This window comes from Onthophagus taurus, chromosome 11 (genome assembly GCF_036711975.1).
Source record: "Onthophagus taurus isolate NC chromosome 11, IU_Otau_3.0, whole genome shotgun sequence".
Taxonomy (NCBI): domain Eukaryota; kingdom Metazoa; phylum Arthropoda; class Insecta; order Coleoptera; family Scarabaeidae; genus Onthophagus; species Onthophagus taurus.
In genome coordinates this window covers 15,402,160-15,419,981 of record NC_091976.1, presented here as the reverse complement: position 1 = coordinate 15,419,981, position 17,822 = coordinate 15,402,160, and positions in this window count along the sequence as shown.

Genomic DNA, 17,822 nt, shown 5'->3' with positions numbered 1-17,822 from the left:
TTTAAGTAGTAATTATTCGGCTCTGGCCAGATTCTCGCTCCCTTTAATGCAGTTAGTTTATCTTTAGCTATCGGAAGATAAACGATATCATTCTTCTTTAAACGCCTTACAATCCATTCCGTTCCATCTGAAATATAAGAACGGAAGATAAATCCGGCTGGTACAATACCTACCCTGTCTTGCTTCTGCTTGCATCGTATTGTAGCTCGCGGAATACTCTTCAGAGTGTAGCCGTTCTTCTAGAATACATTTTCTTTATTCAAATTCTTGCCGTCGCATATCCTTTCTGCTCGCTTGGATCACTGACCTCTTGTGTCGTGGATGGTGATGGATTGAAACTTGTGATAAAGCTGTGATAAAAACTTCCATGATAAAGTAAATTATGGTGTGTTGAGCGATCAGGTCGTCTACGAACTTCTAGACCATCTGAACTAGAAAAGCTAAACCCGAAAGTTTCTAGTTCTAGGTCTAATGTTGGTTCTAGTGATAGTGGTAGTGTTAGATCTAGTTTTAGTGTAATAAACACTAGCCACGAAAGTCTTAGTACTTATGAAGCTATACTTAAAGTAATCATTGCTGCCTTCAGATTAAGATATATTCCCAAATTCTGGAAAATGGCTGACGTCATAATGAAACCCTAACCAAGAAAACTTCAGCATGAATTAACATCTTACACTCTGCAATTCACTAGGTACACAGAATAACATACGTACTTGAAAGAACTTTACAAGAAAAAATTGTGTGTGCTGCAATAGTTTTAGATGTAGCAAAACATTTGATAAGGTATGGTTTAAATTATAAACCTACCGAAACAATTTTCTGAAATACTAAAAATCTGTATTTCTGACAGATATTTCAGAATAAAGCAAGAAGAAGCTTACTCGAAACTAAAGCCCTTTAAAGCTGGGGTACTCCAGGGAAGTATATTAGGTAAGCGATATACCCCACAATAGAAAACAACTTTTGCAGGTGACACAGCTATATAAGCAGTTGGAACAGATTCAGTTAAAAGAATAAATTGCTGAACTAATATTCCAATAACAGACTAAATGAAATCGAATCTATACAACAGGTATCAGTAAATACCAATAATACTATAGCTCCATATTCAAAGACTGCGAAATACCTGGGTATAGCGCTTGAAGCAAAGTAAGGCTAGAAAGCACAAGAAAAGATAAGAACTCGAATAAGATATAGAAGCATGTATTGACTGATAGGGAGTGACTCCAATATGTCTTTATATAATAAGCTGTTACTATATAAGCAGAAATTAAAACTCATATGGACATCTGGTTATTTATTATTATCCAGCTATGGGATTGCACTAGACAAAATAACAAAGCTAATAACAAAGAAACAATAAAGTGCTAATAACAAAGATTTCAGAATAAAGTGCTAAGAAACCTCGTTGATAGATTACGAACAGCAACTTCCATAAGGACCTAGAAATGGAAATCATAGACCAAGCTATCAGGAAGTACGCCAAGAGTCTTGAGGAAAGGCTACATCGTCACATTAATATGGAAGCCATCCAGTTGCTTCATAACACTAAACTAGAAAGAACACCCAAGAGAAAAAACCGTTTAAATTAATGCCCTTAATCTTATTAAAAGGCAGAGCTTGAGAGTGTACTTACATAATAAGTATAGTATACTTCACATGACAAAACTTAAGGAACGTTAATAAGTGTACCTTAGTTGTCATCGCCTTTAGTAAATTAAGTATGTTTAAATTGGTCATTGGTCATACTTGGTCAAATTGTAATACGCATTAAAATTTAAAAAAAATTACATAAACTTTATCTTTAATATTGCCCCACAAAAACGTGTAAGCACTCGATTTCGGCTTAATAAGATACAAATATACTGTTTCTGTACAAAATTCAGGTCGTCGACGTGCAAAAATTGCGAATAAAATGGGAATATTCTAGTCTAGCGATTTCTATTCCAGTAGCTTCTGAGTACTCAATAGCCAAAATACGCTCAACAAAGTGTTTTTCCATGACTTCAAACACTCTATGAGGTTATGCTCAGTCCTACTTAAACCACATTTTTAAGAAATCTGGGCCACTTTGGATGATAATGTGAGATCATTTTCCTTGACTTCATCGAATATCACATTGATTATTTCACAACTTAACATTACACACCAAACTGTTATCGATTTGGGGTGAAATGCCACAAATGAGGTAATTCTACTTATTGGTCTGCTTATTCACCTAAAATTCGTATTCGACTATTTGGTGAATCACAAACGCCGTTCAATAGCAATTACGCTCAATGGCTGATTAGTTTGAATTTTATAATAAGAGAGCTTTTGATCTTGACAACAATGTATTTAAAAGTCTTCAGGTTGATTCCGATCTATTGTGAAGCAATACTGATCGACGAGCTTGGGCTATTTTGAATCGCAATCGGTGATTCGGTGTTCGGTGTTCGTTGATATTTTCGGACGATATTTTCTCTCGAATTTTTTATTCAAATTTTTGGCTCTTATAAGATTTGGATCGGATGTATTCAGCTTCTACTCAGTCACAAATTTTCTTTGATCCATAATCAGCTTGTTACTACTCGAATTTATTGATTGTTTTATATCAACATTTTCAACAAAAAATCAACAACAACAATAATATGATACTGAATCCTCAACAAAATTCCAGCATACCTTGTTTTCAACCTCAAAATAATAACTGAATTTTAATAATTGCTACCCTGTATTTTCACACGTTAAAATTGATACTCAATAATGTTAGCCTCCAGCTTAATATGCATCGTAGTTGAATAACAGACGATATTCTCTCACAATAACAACGTGTAACAAAGGACTAATTGGTCATACAAGTAATTGCTATTACATACATAAAGGCAATTTTGGAGTTTCAGCGAATAGTAGACCCGTTAAAAGATACCATCAATGGAAGAATTATTGTAGCTGGACACAACGCAAACACGATCAAAAGGAAAAAATGACCAAAACAGATTTTAGAGTAATCATTATCACCAATAATTCTCTACATTTTTTCTTATAATGAGAGTCTATAACTTTTATAAGACTCTTGATCAAGACATTAATATACAATAATCTAGCTAATGGAAATTAGAATGTGTAAAGTGTGTCGAGTTCGAGCAACTAAGTCTATTCTCATATGTCCAATTTAAATTTTTTAGTTTAGATTCTCCTCCACTTCTAGCCTCTCTACAGAACCTAAGTTCTTGTAATTCCTGTTCTAAATTTGCTATGTCCGGATCTTTGCAGATGAAGTCATAAACCTTCTCGACTCCTAGCAGTATCATAATAGGCTACTATTTTTCTTCTGGGTACATTAAAGTTAAATTTCTACAAATATCCTCCACACCAATTCTTTTCAATATATTCGCTTGGCTTTACTTCACATTAACCTAACTCAACCCAGATTGTTTTTTGTTATTGACCAGAATATGCTCTTTGCTTCTTTCACTATCATTTTAATTATAGGAGTTAATCTATGAACTTCAGTATTTATATCTCATTTCCTTTAGTAATGAAAACATTGTTGTGATAGCTTCCTCGGTTTTTACTATTGTTTTAACATAGTTATCTATTTCCAAGATATCTCGATCGTTAATGGCTTTATGGGGTTATACTTCACAATGTATATAGTTCAGTCTGCGTCTTTTCTGGAAATATCTCTCTTCCTGCCCAGTTACGTATTTGTAGGAACTTCTTTTGCGGTTCTGAAACATTTCAATCATGGTATTAAATCAAGTGATTTGCGGGGTTGAAATGGGTTTCGTTTATTATCATTATCGAGTTTTTGTTTACAAATTCTCGTTTGATATGAGCTGTTTCCTCTTGGGTTCAGTATTCATCTTTATTTGGTATATTTTCTCTTAGGTACTGAGATGACGAAAATTTATGAGGTTTGACACATCTCTAAGAATGAACACATGTGGTGCTTGGAAGTCCAGATGGAAGGTTGAATGACGGAGCAGGTGAATGGAAAAACTCTTTCCAAATATCAGGAACTGGTGTAAGCATAAACACGATAATTTTTAGGAACACATGGTTGGTTTCATAATTATCTGTGGAAAATCCTCCATCATGTCTTTTATTGTCATTTATCAAGAGATGACAACAGTTCCAGAAAAATGGCTCAGGGATGATAACGCCTAAGCGGGGGGCTGAAAACGGAGTTATGTTCCACGACGAGAAGAAGAGCATCAGTTCCTTTTCTTAATATATACATACCTGGATATAACAACATCTATCAAGAGGTGCCATAATTGTTTAATCACTGGGAAAATGTGTTTAAATTGTCTAAAATTTGAAGAAATTCGATGGTAATTAAAACCAACAAAACTCCAGGTAGTTTGTTATAATGTGTTCAAAACTGCAAAAATTTCAATTGTTTAAACTGCAAAATGTTAAAATTCTGCATATAGAATGCAGAAAACTTTAGATAGAAGATAAATTGTTGTGGACTATCCAAATCCTTGAACATTTACTGTTAAGTGACACCATTTAGAAAGTGTTAGAAATTGTCTAAACTTCAGAAAAACTGCCGACTTCCATTAAACAACTTTTTGCGAAGTTTTGATAATTTAGAACAGCGAATACAATAGCGACCCACAATACTTGGGGTACACGGCCCATTTGTGAAAAATAATGTAGGCATATAAATTACAAAAAGGTAAAAATTTAAACTACAACATACGAAATTAATTAATTGCATACATAGATTATATTAAAGAATCGAAATTACACGGCTACTCTTCCTGTCAAGAAGAAGATCCGTCAATATGGCGCGGAATATTTATACTTTGATTTTACAGAATTTCTGTCCTCGGAGTCTGGCAAAACACAACCGCAGTGTGTTATTTGCAACCAGGTTCTAGCAAATGATTCTATGAAACCAGCTAAGTTACGACACCATTTTGAAACAAAGCACCCAGAGTTTCAACAAAAAAACACGGATTTTTTTAAAAAGTAAGAAAATCAATTGAAGAACATTCAAAGAAGCGTGTCCCACATTGCCATACCAATGCATCAAACAATTCAGCCATAATGGCCTCCTTTAAGGTATGTCAACTAATACCTCAAAAAGGTAAACCTCTCATATTACCAGCAGCAAAAATTATGGTGTCTGTAATAATTGGCAATACACAAACAATACAGAGCAAAGAAGAATTCAAAGTATGACAGAAAACATAAAAGATCAATCAATACAAAGAGTTCGTGTATCGCCTTGGTTTGCTATACAGTTAGATGAAACAACGGACGTAACTAGTAAGGCAGTTTTATTGTGCTGTGTGAGATACAAGCATAAAGATGCCATTCTCGAAGACCTGTCCTTTGTAGATTTCATAATTAACACCACCGCAGAAGAAATTTTTGAAAAATTAAATACGTTTTTCAATAAAAATAAAATCGATTGGGCGAAATGTGTTGGTGTAAGCACAGACGGTGCCAAAGCTATGTCCGGAAGAATAACAAGTCTGAAGGCGAGAATAACGCAAGTATCTTCATCTGCAGAGTGGTACCATTGTGCTATACATCGAGAAGCGTTGGTTACAAAAAGAATTCCTGTAGAATTAAAAGCGGTCTTACATGAGTGTATCAGAATAATAAATTTTATTAAAAGTAGAGCGCTGAATATGTGTTTTTCACAATTATGCAAAGGAATGGGAAGCGATCACTATGCATTGGTAATGCATACAAATGTAAGGTTGCTTTTGAAGGGAAAGCACTGGGTCGACTTTGGGAATTACGTAAAGAAATCAATGTATTCTTAATGGTAGGACAACGTTTCCAATCACATCGCTCTGATAAATTTTCCCCAGAAAATGTAAATAATTCTACATTTCTTATCAAACTGGCGTACTTATCCGACATCTTTACTCAACTCAACGATTTGAATGTAAAATTACAGGTGCAAATGTAAATTGTTTCCATGTAGAAGAAAAGATTGTAACAACTATTTTAAAACTGGAATTATGGGAGAATCGACTCAAAAGCGGAAATGTGGAATCATTTCACAACTTGTCGACATTTTTAAACATGTCTGAAAATACACTTCCAAATGAGGAACCACAACTAATCATGTCATTTGGCAAATCTAAGAAGCACCTTCAGAGAATATTTTCCACTTCCTGACAGAAGTAAGGCATGGATCCTTTTATTATCAAAGATTATATGGATATGGAGGTCAAGGAAGAAGATTTTATTGACTTAGTTACCAATGGAGAGCTTCAAATAGCTTTCAAAGAAAAAAACCTGTCTGATTTCTGGGCTTACATTTTCAATGAATCGCCGAATTTGGGAAACAAAGCTTTGCAAATTTTAACACCCTTTCCAACCGCATATCTTTGTGAGCAATATTTTTCTTCGTTACTTCAAGTAAAAAGTAAATCAAGAAACAGATTAATTAATTTGGCTATTTGTGATAATAGTTAAATTATAAAATAAAATATATCCTTTATGTATAAAACGAACGGTTTATTAATTTTTCCACGGGTTTAATTTTTTATTTAGTATAGGAGTCCATGGCGAACACAAACAATTTTAAGGGGTTCATAGTTAAATCAAATTGGGAATCGCTGATTTAGAACAACTGAAAATTCAGAATTTTTACATGTAACTTTCGGTAAATATTATACACATTAATTTAATACAATAACAACTTTATTTCCAGTCCATGTGAAGGAAGGTCCATGTTTTCAGTTCATTGGAAAGTTGTATAAAATTGTACGTTTCTTGTATTGGCGTTTTTGGCGGTGGATGTACTTGTTTAAGGTAAAATAAAAAGAAACTACATTTGCAATTTGAGCTTTCGATAGATAATAGAACACATTTACTTGCAGTATGTACGTGAAGTTGTTTCAATATTTTATTTTGTTATTAATGAGTTCATATTTGAAACATATACAAGATGTGAATGATCGATGATAAAACGTCAATATTGTTTTGCTAGTTAAAGATCGTGTATAGTTTTAGTATGCTCAGACTTGCTGTCAAATATATCCACTCTGCTTTTTTGCATCTTTACATTTAAATTTACAAAATTTGATACATCTATTCGATAGCAGTAAAAAGTCTGTAATAAACAGTCTTATCCAGTAATAGACATTTTTCCAGTCCAAAAATGTACCATATATTTTTGGTAAACAGTTAAATTCTTCATCTATCTTAACTCTTCACCTTTCCGCATGTGATAGAAACTAATCGTATTTGAAACAAAGATCTGTTCGTCATCTTCTCAATACTAGTGTAATGTCCATCGTTTAAATAGGACATCTGTTAAGGAATACTTAACTTTAACTAACTAACTAATCGAAAGAGATTTGTGCAGTTCTGAAAAACTTTGTCATGCTATTTCAATGAGATGATTAATTTTTGGTACACAAAAGTTTAAGAAAACGTTTGATTTATGGGTACTTATATGTTTCACAAAAATTGAACATAGTAAAGATTTCCAGATCAACTCCACATACCTTAACGTGTATAAACGTTCTTTTGACATTTTTTCAATAAAAATTCGTTGATTCTCTACTTACATCTACAGTGTGCGTTACAGTTGATTGAACAAGCACGATAATTAACATCTTCACAAAGATGAGTTGTCTTTGCTACACTGAGAGAAATAGATTGTACGAAGCGTATTACATATAAAAAAAATATTATATATGCATCAATTCATTGTATACATGCAGCAATTCATTGTATTATATTCATTATATTTATATGCTTCAATACAATCTCGTCTCGCTGTCACTAACGTATTAAATATTATATTACCTTATAGTATATTTTTAGTGCATAGTATAATCAATTTCTCTCAGTGTACGCTTAATCGCATTTATTTCTGGAATTATGGTGTTTATAGTCAAATTTATAAATTAAATATCTTCAAAATGATCACATAGAATTATATACAAATTGTTCTGAGACATAATTGTTTTAAAATCACTTTACATGGTATTAAAGAAAAGAATTTTATGTATAAAAAAAAATTGTTGAACCACAAATAATTTTTTATTTCTGGTGAGAAAAACGTTATCAGACCGTTTAATAGCCCTTAACACACACATACAATCACAATCGAGGCGGTTCCTTTTATGTTCATCCCTTATTATTAACTGGCTCAGTTCACCTCACCTAGTTGTTCAGGCCACCACAAAAATACCGCCACAAACACGCCGCCGTTGTTACAACAATAGAAGAGGGTAAATAGGTACAACCAAGCCACCAAGTGGTATAAAAAAGGGGAGGAGTGCGACTCAACAAACCCACCCCATAAAAATCATACCTAGTTTTCTATATAAGTTATATAGAAATAAAAAAATCTACCCCAAAGGAATTATCGATAGATAATCTCGCGAGAGAGAGAAAACGTATTTTTCTTCTTCATCATAAAAAGGGTGCTGCTGGTGATGTTGGATGGATGGAAAAGAAAAGAAAAGAATCCGACAACTGTGGGACTCGGGTTTTACATTACGGGGATTAAAGAGGTTGCAGGTACTGTTGTACGCCCCTTTAAGAAGCTTCGGTCAACGCCGCCGCCACCACCTTTTACCGCGTTAGTCGTCTTCGTCGACGTAGTCGGCGGCTTTTTACAACCCCCAGAATTGAAAAGATCGGTTACGGCTTATCGGGGGAACTTAAGGAAGCACTTATCCTTCGAGCTCTAAGAGTAAATTGGATACAGAGTTTTCGGGTTTCCTTTTTGTTTTTAGCAATATTTTGATTCAAACCGAACAAATACTCATATTTGTTATAACAAATTTCACACCTATTTTAACAACTGTACTCCTAAACGAGACAGAAACTTTATTTTAATTATATATATTTTTTCCATAATTAATAAAACAAGTTATTTTAAGAACTGTTATTGAAATGAATGAAATGAATTGGATTGGTTTTAAGATTGGGTCGAATGTCTTGCAATTAATTACGATTTTAATTGGGACCAGATCTTGTCGGCTAATCAAAACTATCAAGTTTCAATGCAATTTGCAATAACCACATGAAGTAAATAAGTAAGGATAAGCTGAAAAGCTCACTTCTTCTCGATTAATTAACCTATTACTTTCAAATAGTGTCTTTTAAACATTTTCCGTTAGAATCAAAAATTGTTAATTTTTTTTGTTGTGAAATCAAATAATTAGGTCGGTTTTAGGTAAAGTCATCTCTTCACTTTTTATCAAAGACCGACTTCACCGCGTGCTCGCCCCAACTTATTGACATTTCTGTGCCCGGAGTTGATTTCTAACGCAGATAGCGGCGTATGATATTACCTGAAGGAGAGCGCCAAACGAGAACCTGGGGGATCCTTTTTATATCTTTCTTTTTTTCCTTTTTTATACTTCTTCGTCGCCGGTGTCTTCGACGTGTCTTCGCCGAGGTCACGTGTGTGTACCTCTCTTACCCTTTATTCTTTCTTTTTAATCTTTCTCCAGGGCAACTGTGTGGTGTCATTTTACCATCTCGTGCGATTTACATAATTTTAATTAGACGATGGGTTTCGAGAGATATTTTATTTACGAATTAAAAATATCTACAAAAAAATAAATAAAAAAATTTAAACCGCATAGTGTATTCAATTACATAATTGCATTAAAGCCGGGGCGGTTGATTTTCCAGAACGATGACCGTCAAAGTCGTTTCGTTCTTTGAAGAGACCGAGTCTCCGTCCACACGCAAAGAATCAGCTACCGTTCTGAAAACGAAGAAGTCCTCTTCTTATTGCTCATTATGAATTATCGTAGCGCGGCGGCTCGTATACAACACACACACAGATACAAAACATACTGACCGGTCGCTCGTTTCGTATTGTGTCTATTGAAAATTATATGTCTATTCATTTTTCCGCGTTAAAAGCCGCTCGAACAAGAAAGAAAGGGAACAGAACGAGGAGACGAAGAAGAAAGGAAGAAAATGAAACGGCAGTAACTGAAAAGCATTAACACCGAACGAGAAGTAGTGTACAATAATCTAAGAAGCGCAATCATTCACACTTATAACTTTTGTATAGATGGTGATCTGTAAATGTAAAATGGTGATGTGTACGCTAATTTAGTCTATTCAAAATGTATTCATAAGTAGACATAAAATTTGTGGTATTTAGCTATTGTGTTTAAATGTAAAGTTCTAATTAAAGAATAAAAAAGATACAGTTCTTTCAATGCAATTGGATATGATACCGCTCGTTGCCTTGAGGATGTGTGTCAAGAATATTTAAAAATTAATCTTTTCTAAGATTGTTAATACAATTAAAACACGATGTACTGTTAATATAGAAGACCTTATAAGCAAGAACCAACAGCTACGAAGAGGGAACAAGCGAGGAAATAACGTACTTGTATTTGGTATATCAGAAGTGGAGTGTGAAAAGGTTGACGAGAAAATGGGGTGTTATTTAAAAATAAATTATGTATTTTGAAATCAGTCACTGATATCGACCACTGTAAAACTAGGTATAAACTAAAAAAGACTACTGATATTAATATTCAAGATATTTCTATTAAAGCAGAAATATTTTCAAACGAACGCTTGAAAAATTTAGGAAAAAAATTTTTGGACAACTGATCGTAAGATTCCTGTTAACTAAAAGGGTTCAGTTAACGCTATTAATTCAGATATATATATAACTCTTCTAAAGTAGAGAGCCCCACTAGAGGAGGAAATGTAAAAATTTATGTTAGAACTAGTGATGAGTGTTATGTAACCAGTTATCGATAAAATTAACTGTATGTAGTGTTAAAGTTGTGCTTAGTGCTGTTTATAATTCGATGTACTGTTGACCACATTGTTGTTATGTGTAGTTACATTACATTACATTACATTACATAGACTATATCGGGTAGGCGGACCAACCAACCTTACACCACAACCCTAAGGATCTATTGTACGCCGATAGATATCATTATCAAATTTCACCGTGCAGTCCAATGCAACGACCATTAATACCTTGCTTGGTGAAAGGTCATTCAGATCCTTTGGGGTGATAAACTACCACCCAAAAATCGAGAATCTGATACGGTTAACGGCAGGGCAGTAGCATAAAAGATGGTCAACCGTCTCTGCTTCCTCCTCACATAGTCGGCATTCAACATCGTCGGCTAAACCCAACAAGTTGAGGCATGCTTTTAATCGGCAGTGCCCAGTAAAGACACCCATTAGAACTTTTATGCTGCTACGGGCAACTCCTAAAATATTCCCGGGTTTGACAGTGGCGATGTTAATAAACACCTTAGCATGTCTCAATCCAGGAGAACTGGTCCACAGTAGGCGAAGTCTCTCTTCAGCCCACAGTCCAATCCTATATTTGGCCATCGCAAATGATACACCAACTGCTGGTTCCGGCCCCACGGCTTGCATCGCCTGGAGAGCGGCTTGGCTGCCTGAGAAAATTCGTACTGTCATGATCTTCACCCCTCTCTCAAGAATGATTTTAACACCGATGTTAATAGCAAATACTTACGCCTGGAATACAGTACAGTACGTACCCAGGCTGTAAGCTTGCTTAATTCGAGATGTCTGGCAGTATACTCCTGCTCCGACCCCTTCCGGCGTTTTTGATCCATCTGTGAACATGCAAATACCTACCTAAACCAGAGAATTTTCATTTTCAGAAAACTGGTGGGAGCACTTAATAATATATATAATATATAACATATATATAACAATGTAACGGTCTGATTTTTTGGTACGTCTTTAATGTATTGTTTTGGTGTAAATTTGTTTTGTGTTGTCAAAGAAGGAAGATTTTGGGTTGCATAATACGCGTAACGTAATATATTTATTTATTTTTATTGTTTATTAATACATTTGTTTGTATTTTTTTTAGCAGCGTACGTCTAGAACTTCCTTAATTTTCCATTTTTGTATTCCTCTTATTTCTAATTTCAATTCTCTTTCCTATTTTCTTTTTATTTCTCTAATTCAAATTTCGTTTATGCGCACGTTCATTTTTTTGTACAACGAGAGTATTTTTACAAGTCTTCAGAGACGATTCTCGCTCTCTTTAAAACCAGCTTTGATACGTGCCACACCTGTGAGTTTCGGAAATTTTTGGTGATAGCCATTTTGGTAATTTTAAAATTATTTGGTTGGAAATTTCCATTTTCCTTATTTGAAGGATTTATCACTTGTGTGCGAAATAGTTTGGGAAGTGATTATTTCATTCCTGTTTACGATTTATCCGGATTTTCTTCGTATCATATTTTAAAAACAAAATTTTTTATCCTGGTTAAGGCCTCGAAGATCTAAGGTAAGACTTTTTTTTTAATCCTTAATTTACAACTCTTTAACAATCTTTACGTTATTTAACAAAATTTCTTTTTTTTTTCCCACTTCTTTTTCATTTCTATTTCTTTTCCTAATTCTCTTTATTTTCGCTTTAGGCCTTTTGTATTGGAGAATATTTTCTTTGGTTTATTTGCATTTCCTCTTGGAAGAAAACACATTATTAAATTTTATATTGGGAGTCAATTTTTGGAATCTAATACTCCATCTCTTTCATCAATATCCATCCTTTTCTAAGTTCTGGAAGGCATTGCTGAAGAAGAAGACTTACTGGATTAGGTTCTCGCAGTCAAGGTCAGATAAAAACGTAAAATAAAATAAAGAATTAGAAGTTAAAAGTATTATATATAATTCAGTTATTAATTATATATGTATAATACTAAGGTATGGTAAGGTAAGTATACCGTTTTTTTTTCTTATCTGTCGAATTAATTAGTTTTTTTGTTTTACGAAAAGTAATTGTTTGATCATTTTTTTTTTTTGGTTCTGAATATTAAATTTTTTTTTGTTTTGTTGTTAGATAATTTTCATTGGCGAATTTATTTTTGGTTTCGGTTTTTATTTTTCTTTTATTATTACGGCTTTATTTTGAGCTCAAATATACGGAGTCGTGAGGGTTCAATTTAGGGATTTTCTTTTTAGTTGTTTTTTATTGTTCAATGAATTTTGTTTTCGGAACCTTGTATAGTTTATTTTGTTTTGATTTTTGCGAAATTTTTAAATTTCTATTTTTTTTTTGCTTTTCGTTCTTTGGGTATTATCCCAAATAAAATCCCAAAAATATTTTTGCAACTCAAATCTTCGACTTATTTTTTTTGTTGTTGTTGTGTTTGTTATTTTTGTCATTTGTTTAGAACACTCACTTTACCAACTTCACGTCACAGTTCGTGGACAATACGGGAGCAACTGTGTGGCGCCTTAAAGAAATTTTATCCAACCCAATCTCCAATTGAGCTAGGCGAGGACCCGTGTTGTGTTTGGTGTTGTAAATGTGTTGGTTATTATATGTATTTTTTTTTATTGTTGTAATTAAGGTGTCACAACAATAAGAAACTTATTGGAAATACTATGGTCGAGAGTGTATTGACATATGGCTGTAAGGTTTAGACGATGAAGAAAAGGGGATAAACTAAGAGTTCGTGCAGTGGATATGGGGTTTTTATGTAGAAGTACAAGGACAGGTCCAGATTGAAGAGAATTCGAAATGAAGAAATTAGAAACAGAATGCCAGCAGCGAAAACTGTCATACAGAGGGTTGAAAAGAGGTTTGAGATGGTTTGGTCATCTGCTACGCATGGAAGAAGGATGATAGTTAAATATTATGCCAACACAATAATATTCATAACATGCGTAATGTGATTGAAGATATGACGTGCGATGCTGTCTCTATTAACTGGCATCGGGTCTAATATAATTTCCTTGGATATGATAAGGATACGGTATATATTTAACCTGGTTTTTTTAAGTCTGCTTGTATGTGTGGTGTGGTAACCCCAACTCTAAAGTCAAAATCTCTGAAGATTTTGGAATTTATAACCTATTACAACACTTAAAAAGTTGATTGTACTTGACAGAGTTGTTGTTGAACAGCTATGTGGTCACATTGAATGATTATAATATTTTACAGCCAGATACCTGTTTTCAAGAAATACTATAGCTGTGCTACTGTCTTATTGAATAAATTGCCAATACATATTTTTACACATCCAGTTGAATTAATGAAGAACGCGCCGCAGAAAATGTAGTTATTACACTGGAAGTAACATAGGTCTTGCACATCATTTGCACATATTTGTTCACAAATACTAAATACTGTGATGAATTGACAAGATGAACAACCATGCAAAAGAAGATATAGATTTTAATCTGGATTTTGAATTAGTGTGAGACGACGAGATTGAGGGTTGCTAAGACGTGCATTCAATGATAGTCTTAGCGAAATAAAATAAAAGACTAACTCTCCATATATACGTTACTTGTACATTTAGGTGAAGGAAAGCAATGTTACTTCTACGACTCACATGCAAATTGTGTGCATAAGACCACACGAGTCATAACGAAATTATTAATGGAGGTGGCAATGTTGCTATATGAGAGTGAAGATAAAATTGGGCAGAGAAAGAGAAAAAAGCCGAGATTGAAGAGTAAATATATTATAGAATCCGTATCTTTCAAGTATAACAACAGATATTGACAAAATGATTGATCCCTAACATCGGCATGTATACCTAGAAGATAAGATAAGATGAGGTGAAATAGAAGATGAGGTGAGGAATATTAAGAAAGGTATTGGATATAATGTTGGAAATGCTGACTAAGATGCTTTTTGTTGGTGAATAAATCTTGAAATGTTTAATTATGCAGGAACTAAGGGGTATTAAGTAATACAAAATAACATAACATTTAATATACACATGTAATTGGAAAATCATGTAAATGTTACAAGGAAAGTCGATTGTTAGTAAGAATTGACTCTGCCTAGGTAAAGTCGAATCTTACTAAAAGTATCAGTAACAATTGATTGAAAACAAACAGATCAACTTTTCCTAGGAAAAGTTAACTATGCCTGGTTTAGTAAAAGTTGATTCACATATGCTGCTCTGTGCGCACGCTAAAACTTCTTGGAGAAATTCCTATGGATAAAACAATATCTGTGACGACTGTTGCAACTTCACAATCACTTGGAAGTGGACAAGGATTTTTTAGGCTTTTGCAACACTAAATGCAAATCCATGAAGTTTATGTGTAAGAAGAAAGGTGTGCTTTGCAACTCAAAGTGTCACAAATCTGTGCCTTGCTGTAATAAATGATAAACATTTCTATATGTATGTATTACAAAGGTTTTGCATTTTTATTCGTTTTTTATAAACATTTCTATCTCTTTATGTATTAATAAAGATTTTGCCTTTTTATGTGTTTTTTATTAGCTAGTAGACACTTTCCTTGTAAAAAGTCATCTTTTACTACCTCAAGACAGTGAGAGTATACTTTCCCTAGGTATAGTCAACTCTGACTAGTAAATATTATTCCAAATTTTGAATAAAACTTGTATTGTTATGCATTATTAATCAATTCAAATTGAATTATTAGAAATAATAATGATTAGAACAGTCAACACCGTGTTTTATTTGTGTTATTAATTTTCTCCTATTGTCCAACAATCATTGTATTATCGTTGTGTACGTGGGTGTTCCCTTCTACGACTTTGATCGCGTTATGCCAGTTGCGTAATCAACGAAGGTTATCACCAAAAGCTCTAAGGGGAGAGTTTTCCCAACACAACCCAACCCCGAAGTTCACTATAACTTATTTGTCGTAGCCGATAGCTACAACGCGCTTTAGCAGTCCCCTTTTGCTCCCGTCATTTTCGAAGGGGTGTTTTGATCCCGGGCTTACTGCATTTTATTATAAACGAATTTATGCGTGGAATGAATCGAACGTATTACATATAAGTGTCTATGTTTATATAGGGGTGAAATAAATGTAAAGATTATTTTTCAAAATACTATTAATCATAATTCACACATAAAACGTCGAATTAGTAATTGAGTTCAAAAATAGATCTAAATTGATTATGATCTATTTGATTGAAATACGATGGTGATACTATGATTATTTATTGTGTCTATACAAAAGGTCAAGTATTGTCTTTTCTAAAAGAATAAGATATAAAAAGGTTGAGGAGGCGGTAGAAGAGAATGGAAGATCGATGAGAAACAAAGAAGGAAGGAGTTTCAAGTTGTCGGTTCATTAAAGAGCACGCCTTCCTTATACCGATCCGAAACGATGATGGATTGAACGTTCTTATCAATGAATCGGTATGAAAGAACACCGTGCCTTGCACCGTTACTTCTGCGGTGGTCTTCTTTTAAAATTTTTATATTTAAAAAAATAAAATGATAATAATAAAGTTTTCCGTTTATCTTAATTGATTTTTATACCAACAGTAATTCTTACATCATTTGGAAAAAATAAGTATTATCTAATGATTTGGACGTGAACACGTCTAATCGTTGATTGCTGTGGTTATATAATTTTTGTAGAGTCAATTACCAATTACAAACTCTTTGATGTACCCGTCATTCAAAAAATCGAGCAAGGCATATTTTCACTTGACTAATTTTTAAATGAAAATTTTAGCAGTTGAAAATTTGAGTTCGCATGTTTTATTTTAGCGATTCTAAATCAGATTGTCTTTGTTGTTCTGTATTGTTCTAGTATTGTTCAAACACAGATTGTATCGGATAACTGGAAGTCCAGTTTTCTTCCAAACTGTTTTGTGGCTTTTATTTCTCTCATATTTTAATGGGTGCTATTTCAGAGTATTATATTCGATAAGTATAAATGTTGGATCTACCATACGATTTTATTACTAATAGATGACACTGTGGTGGTAATGTTATCAATACCAATAGAAAGATTATTACAGCAGCATGTTCTGCTGGTTAAATGTTACCTCTGTTGTTTACTCTTCCAAAACTCAAAATTTATGTCATGATAAGTTCAATATCTCCCGGTTTATATACAACATAATACTTCTCAACGAACTCCCAATTCAATTTTCTTCGCATGACATTTTTTCCAAATATACCATCTCTTTATTTCTAAAACTACCCTATTACTTGGTTTTCTTTACCAATTTTGTAAATTGTTTCCCCTTACAGAATTGGATGAGTTTTACAATTTTTTGTCTTTAAAATACATATCTATCTAAACTTATTAAGCGTAATCTACCACAGGAATTCTATTTGCTATCAAATCACGGCATTAAATTTTGAAGAGTGCTCTATCAAATGCTTCAACTCGTTTCTATTTCTCTTCTCTTTCCAACCAGTTCTAATAGGTCATGCATTTTCTTCGCATAGATCTAACATACCTGTGGTAGGTCGATTTTCAGTTATCCTATCATAACTGATTTATTCCGATATTTCTTACCGTGTATACACGATCCTGATGAAAGTATTGTCGCAACGATATTCTGGCGTAAAACTTCAACGAAATGTTTTGAATTATATTAACCTGACTTTGAGAAGATATATGAAGTTACACTTTATAAAATAGAGAAACCCAGGAAAAAGCGTGGAGATACTGGAAGTACTTCACACAATTAAACTAAAACTAGAACTAATAGTAGCACTATCACTATGTCGCTTGGTATATGTCGTTTGGTCAACAAGGTCAATTATTTCCATTTTTAATTTATCACGCCTATATGTTTATAACCAGTCTGGTTGGGTTTTCGATTAGGTGGATTTCATGTAGGTGTGGATAGATATGGGTTAGGAAGTGATTTAGATTGGATTCAGTTTGGTTTGCTACTGACTTTGGTATGGGTGAGCTGGACATGACTTATGATCTCCTGCTTTGGGCGTGGATGGATTAGGTTGAGGTTGGTCTTAAACTGATTGATGTTAGTTTGGTTAGATTCGATTCTGAGTAAGTGCTTTGGGTGTGGGATGAGCTTGATTTGGTTTGGACTGACTTTGGTCCAAACTTGCTTTGGGCGTGGGATGACTTTGGGGGGGCGAATGGTCCCGTGG